The 6,340-nt window shown below is 39.5% G+C and overlaps 1 protein-coding gene across 2 annotated transcripts in view; it reads left to right on the top strand.

Annotated features, from left to right (window-relative positions):
- Positions 1–444: 444 nt before the first annotated feature.
- WDR17 (WD repeat domain 17) overlaps positions 445–6,340 on the top strand; it is a 56,235-nt gene continuing 50,339 nt past the window's right edge. The window contains exon 1 of one of the 2 annotated variants that reach the window (XM_054296073.1): positions 445–464. The gene's annotated coding sequence lies outside the window, so the exon portion shown is untranslated. Of the gene's footprint in view, positions 465–676; positions 733–6,340 lie in introns of those variants that run through there. The other variant, XM_054296072.1, reaches the window with a different exon arrangement.

The following is a 6,340-nucleotide window of genomic DNA, read 5'->3' as shown; positions in this document are numbered from 1 at the left end:
CTTTCCAAGTGCTTGGCTTGACAACCGGGGCGTCTGGGGACGGACCAGCACCCCCGGAGATCCTCGGGGAGCGCAAAATCCGGCCTGGTTTCAGGTGCCCTGCCAGTAACGGGGAATGCGGCTTGAGAGCCCTGAAACCTCTCCTTCCCAGCCGCCGCCCCAGCCGGGGCCGCACGGAACAGTCACACAATGACAGCATCACTAGGGTCGGAAGAGACCTTCAAGGCCGCGTAGCCGCTAACCCACGGTCCGCACGGCCCAGCCGGACACGGGTGCCAGCGGAGCCGGGCCAGGGCCGCTGTCCCCACACGGCCCGCGCGCCCCGCTCCCAGCGGCGGTGCCGGGGCCGCGCTCGGGGTGCGCGCGCGTTGCCCGGCAACGCGGCGGGGGCGGGCGCGCGGGTTGCCCGGAGACGGCGCTGCCGCGGCCGCGCTGTGGGCGCTGCGGGCGCTGCGGGCCGGCAGGTGAGGGAGCAGCGCCGGCGGCCGCCCCCGCGCAGCGGCCAGAGCTCGGCAGGCCAGGGCAGGTGCGGTGCGGCGTTTCTTGCCCTGCGTTTCTTGCCCCGCGTTCTTGGCCCGCGTTTCTTGCCCCGCGGGGTGCGGCACGGCCCGGGAGGTTGCGCGGGGCTCCGCCGCCGCCGCCCTGCGCCCACCCGCGCTCCGGGGACGGAGCGGCCCCGGGGAGCGCTCGGGGCTGCGGGCGGTGTCTGAAGCATCCAGGAGCCGTCTGACGGTACTGTCGGGATTTTACACTGTTCTGGGGACTGTCCTGCTCTGTGTGCGTCTCTTTACAAACCTGCTTGTGCGGAAACGCGAACTTAAGATCGAGTAAAGGCGGGAGCAGCAATCTCTAAAAGAAACAAGCGAACGCTTGCCCTCCGCAGGGAGGGAGAGCTTTGGGCTTGTTTATACTATAAATGATTTTCCCAGCTGGGACGAGGGTGGGAGGGGGAAGCAAAATCAAGCTTAGAGAGTTAAAAAAAATCATTCAAGTACAAAAGCAAACTACAAGAAAAGCTTATGAGAGTGAATTTAAGACAGCAGACTCTGCAAATGTAGAAATAAGCTTAAGGGTTTTTTTCTGTACAGTAAATTCTTGTAGTATCTTAAAGATGTTGCTTTACATAGACATTGTCATTCAACAGTTTGAGAAACTGTGTTGGAAACTTGCTCATCTTGCTACTGTTGAGCAAGATCTTTAATTACTTGTAATGCTGCAGTGAAGAACATAATCCTGGATTTTAGACTCGATAAAGACCGTACTGTTCTTAATAATGGACTTAACCATGGAATGATATAGAAAATAAATACTTGGAAATGTCCATTTTGAGGGCTAAACCCTATTGGTTCAAGAGCCTCTTTCTGATTGCCATGCACTTAGTCTTTCAAAACTTCAATGGGCTAGGAAGTTCATTGCATCTCTTTCTAACTAATTTTAGAGGGTTTTTATAGGAGTGTTGAGCCTTGTGGTTTTGTACCTTGTTTAAAAATTTTGCCCTGACATTATGCAGCTACCTGCTATTCATAAGAGTATAACAGGGGAAGAATTCTGGTAAGAAACACATAACAGTAAGATGTTCTTCAAACTTTAGTACAGTTATTTTGCTTTAAGTTATTTCTGGAAAGACATATTTCCCACTGTTTTAAAATATGTTCAAGGTTCTAATCCTTGCACTCTAGTTTTTTGTAGTCCTAAAATAGAGAAGATACACTTGTGGTGTTTCTTTCCTAATTACAGGCACAACTGTGTAAGATACTGATACATTTCAAGGTTTCTGTTTGAGAATAAGTGCCTTGCGTGAATCAGTCTAGATGACTTAGTGATATCATTTTTATATTTTGTATTTCAAAACTGTTCAAAAGCTTCAGTTAAGACTGTATTCATCTTCAACAAATTCTTGTAACCCACATGGAGACATGGTGGTAAAAAGAGAGGTAATATGGAGTATGCATGGAAGAATACAGATAATGCAAAAATTTAAAAATATCATGGGGCTTACTGTTTTTTTTTTTCATTTATTGATTATTCTCCTTGATAAGATATCTACAGGCTTCTTCCTCAGTTCCAACATTTTCTGTGTTCTGTTATACCAAATCTTTGACTCTTTGAGTAGCTCTGGCTGTTTAAAGGACCTATGACATGCAATAAACTTGTCATTTGGTCATCTGCTATGAGGAAAATTCCCACATAGCAAGAAGTAAGGGAGGTCTTTGGTGAGTCCTAACTGTCCATTTAATTCAGTATTTTATTTCTAGCAGTGGTAATAGGAGATTGTAACTTAGGGAGAGCAGTATTTCCTCTTCCTGCAGTCTGTGAATTAAAGTTGATGTGGCCAGTAGGAGTAACTTCGCCAAGTCCTGGTGGTGATGTTGTGTAACTGACATTATTTGTTTTATAAACCAAATGCAGGCAGCCCAAGAAGATAAGTAAATATCAATATAACATTTGAATTCCAGAAAGTGACTACAAGAACTGTGGATTCCCCTGTAGGGTATAGGCAATTTGTTGACATCCTATCTCTCAGGCTAGCCATTATTTACGGTAGCAGCTGAGCTGTACTATGGGCACTGGAGAAAGATGGAAGCTTTTATGGTAATCTTTTCCCCACCTGCATCCTATAAGCACACCTTGGCTGTATCCATTATGGCCATTTTTCCATATCCTGTTCTAGTACTGGTGGGAGAATTTGGTTTTTCTGGTATATGTGGGATTTATTTGGTTATCAGTAAAGGCCTGCAGAACTTTGCTGACTTGTTTATTTGTTGACAATATAATTTATTAGTTCTCAAAGCAGTGTCAAGTGTAGGAACTTGCCTCTTCCAGTTCTTTCTGAGTAGGTGGTTTATTTTATGCTGATGACCTTGACTGTTGTTAGCGCTGTTGTCCCTTCTAAGTCTTCTTACACTTTTTCTCTTGGACTACGTTGTTTAATTGTATGTGGAAAATTGCTTGTAAGCAAACAAGTTGATAAATAGTGATTTTTAAGATCTTCATCAGTGATTAATCTTTTTTTTTTTTTGCTGTTGTCCAGTATCTAATTTCCTATTTATTGATAGTAGAGGGTCTCAGAAGCAGTTGTTGCTGTGGAAAAGGATTGATGTAATCTTTTTTTTTTTCCCTTGTGCTGTATATTATTTGTCTGTTGATGAAGTTAGTAGTAGCCTTTCCCCTACTTAATGATTTTTTTTTTCTTAATGCTTCTATAAATTTGCTTCAGGTCCAGGAACCTTTACCTACCCTCTAGCACCATGACCAATTTTAACCCAGCTGCTTAGCACAAATGATATCTTCATTCAAATATCATTTCTATTATCTCTGGTAATTGCCTCCTTGTTTCATTATTTTTTAAACCTCTGTATTTAAATGTTTCTTGAACATGCTCTCCTTCTGTGCTGGCAAGATCTTTCCTAACATGTTGTACATCTCTTCTGGCTACATCCTGTTGGTGGCTCATACTTTTCCCATGGTTTATTACATCCATTGTTTGACTGATCTTGCAAAAGGTTTTTTCCCCTCTTTCTCTCCTTTTGACTGATTCCATTCTGCTTGGTGTGCTATAGTTGTGTAGTATGTACTCAATTTTGTGGTCTGTTAAAACCCACCACATCTGTTTGCATTTTTTTTAGGGGGGGGCAAGAAGGGAGACACCACACACAGCATTTATCTCATCCCTTTGAGTTGTATGTTTTAACATCACTTTATTTCTGTCTTAGATGTAATTGTTGACATTTACTTGTACCATTAGATAACATGCTCTGTAACCTCTTTCGTTATGAGACACAAAAGGCCTAGTTTGTTGACAGTCTGAAACCTAATTCTTTGGTTTTAAACTTGTGTTCTCTTTTTCAATCTGGCTAAAAAATCATTTGGGTGTTTTATGTTAGAGTTGATTATATTTAATTTTTTTACCCCAGATAGGTTAATCAAGGTCTAAGAGAACTGATTAAAGCTACTATTTTCATTCTCCTAACTTTCTTTTCAAGTTGTTACCTATTGTCTGAAAATACCTGTGACTGGGAATGACTGAGTGAAAGAGGATATGTCGGATCCAGGAGATCAGTTTCATACATTGGAAAGGAAAGACTGAGATTTAATACTCAGGAAGGAAAGACTGAGATTTCTGCTGCCAAGTGTGAGGTTAGTGTTGAGAAGAGCTCTTCTCAACACTAATCATTTGTTGCTAACCTAAGCACATCTTTTCTTGCTAACTGCTGGCTGTCATCAGGTTATGTAGTTGTATCCCATACTGGTTTCCCAGAGAATCAAGGGCAATCTTTTTGCAGTTCAAGGGTTTCTTATTTGGGGGTTTATTATGATGTTTGCTTTTTGAGATTTCTTTTGCCTTTATGGATATTTGGGCACAAGTGGCTCTGAAGTGTCTGAAAAAACCTGTTAAACTGACTGCTCTGTAAAAATTCCTAGGGCAGAAAATCTCATGTTTTAGAACATTGTATTGGAGGTAAACTTTTCAAGAGTTGGCCTCTTTTTCTAATAAAAACAAGTTTTTCTTGCCCATGTCCAGCTTTAACTACCAATTCAAATTTGGAAAATTAGTAAGTTGATATACAACTGCATGTCATCCCCACTTTGACTGTTCAACCTTTCTTTTCTCAGCAAATCCATTAACAAATACAGTTGATATTAAATCTTACTTCGAGTTTCACAGCTAGAAAGAATTTGTTTTATTTCATTAAATTATTTTCCTACTTTCATTTTATTTTCTTTGTGGTCTTTTTTGTCCTACAGATGCTGACATTTTTTTTCTTGATAGATAAGTTTTTGGTACATGAGAGAGTGCTTATGTTGTTTCTTATGTCTGCCTTAGAAATGTACTTTATATTAATTATTTAATTTATCTTAACATCCGAATTAGCCAACTATAGTATAAAAAGTTGATGTAATTAAAATATTTACTTTATAATGTGTGCATTATTACTGCAGACAGGGATTTGCACTATTATAGTCTAAATTTATTAGAATCTGTCTCTGAAGAATATGTTACAATGGAATGACTTAACTAGACATAAATAAAATCTTGTGATCATAATATCAAAAAATACATGCAGTATGTTTCTTGGCATGAACTGTTTGCTGACAGACCAAAAAATCACCAAGTGGCCATGGGCAGTCAGCTACCTGCCTGGTTAAATCATAACTGGGGTACTTTAATGTTGGCTGCATTCAAATTTTATACAAGTAGTGATTACGGAACTGATACAAATATTTCAATATACACATGGTTTCATGAATGAGATTGTAATTTTTCTCTGTAAATATATTCCTTTTTGTCTTTTTTGATCAAGGACACAATTGGAGATATTTAAAATTGTCATTTTTTATATGTATTCTTCACAGCATTAGAATGGTATCTGCTAAGCCATAGTAAAAGTGGTATTATAAATATATATAAACTTATAATTTTTTTCTGAAGAGATGTTAATTTATTTTCTTGGGAAAAGACTATAAAGCTTCATCGAATTTATTTTTAAAATCCAGTTATAGAACATCCTTAAGAAGATACATGATCAAGTCCAATCCACTGCTATTGTTGGTAGCTAAAGCTTAATCTCCTGATAAAGCTCAATCTTAAAAGTAGCTTGTGAGAAGGTTGTGTGAAAGTCTCAGCCCAGTGTAGGTCTGGTGGTGATGATAGTGTTGTACATCTGTTACTAAAAGCTTATTCCAATCACTGTGAGGTGGCCTGATTGTTCTGTGTGTCATCTTGTCCTGATAAATCCATATAGCTTGCTGGGAAAGAGCAAGTGAGGGAAAAAATAAAAAGGACACCTATCTAGAGCCATCCTATGTTTGAGCCATTAGTAGCTTGATAGGAGTTGGGGAAGTCTAGGGAAATCTAATTGTTGCCTGACCTTGTATGACATAAGATTGCTGAGGTATAAGTTTGCTGTGTCGTTATCATATGATTGGTTCTTGCACAGCTTTACCCTAAACATTGTATTTTAGGATTTATTTTAGGATACTTGGCATTGTTACATGCTTTGTGTTCTCAGTGTAAAGATTCTTAAAGTGCTTGTTAATAAATAAAACTTGAGGATTTAACTGACTTCTGTACTGTATATGTTGGTGTAATGAATTTGCATAATGGCATATAAATTATGAAAGTAATTAATTTCTAGGCTTTTTTAATTTAAGGAAATTTTAAAGTATTTTGTTCTTGGGTTATTTGTTGTGCATTTTTGTTATTAAGACATTCTTCTAATTAGTTTTGTGTCTTCAGTTCAAAGTCACAGCATATTAATCTTTAGTAATTCAGTAGTTAAGACAGATAATTTTTAGAGTTTTGGTGGGACATAGTATGAAATTATGTCTATATAGATTT

This window comes from Melozone crissalis, unplaced genomic scaffold (genome assembly GCF_028551555.1).
Source record: "Melozone crissalis strain CALT ecotype California unplaced genomic scaffold, PUWL_Pcris_2 ptg000006l_1, whole genome shotgun sequence".
Taxonomy (NCBI): domain Eukaryota; kingdom Metazoa; phylum Chordata; class Aves; order Passeriformes; family Passerellidae; genus Melozone; species Melozone crissalis.
This window is presented reverse-complemented; position numbering and strand designations above follow the sequence as displayed.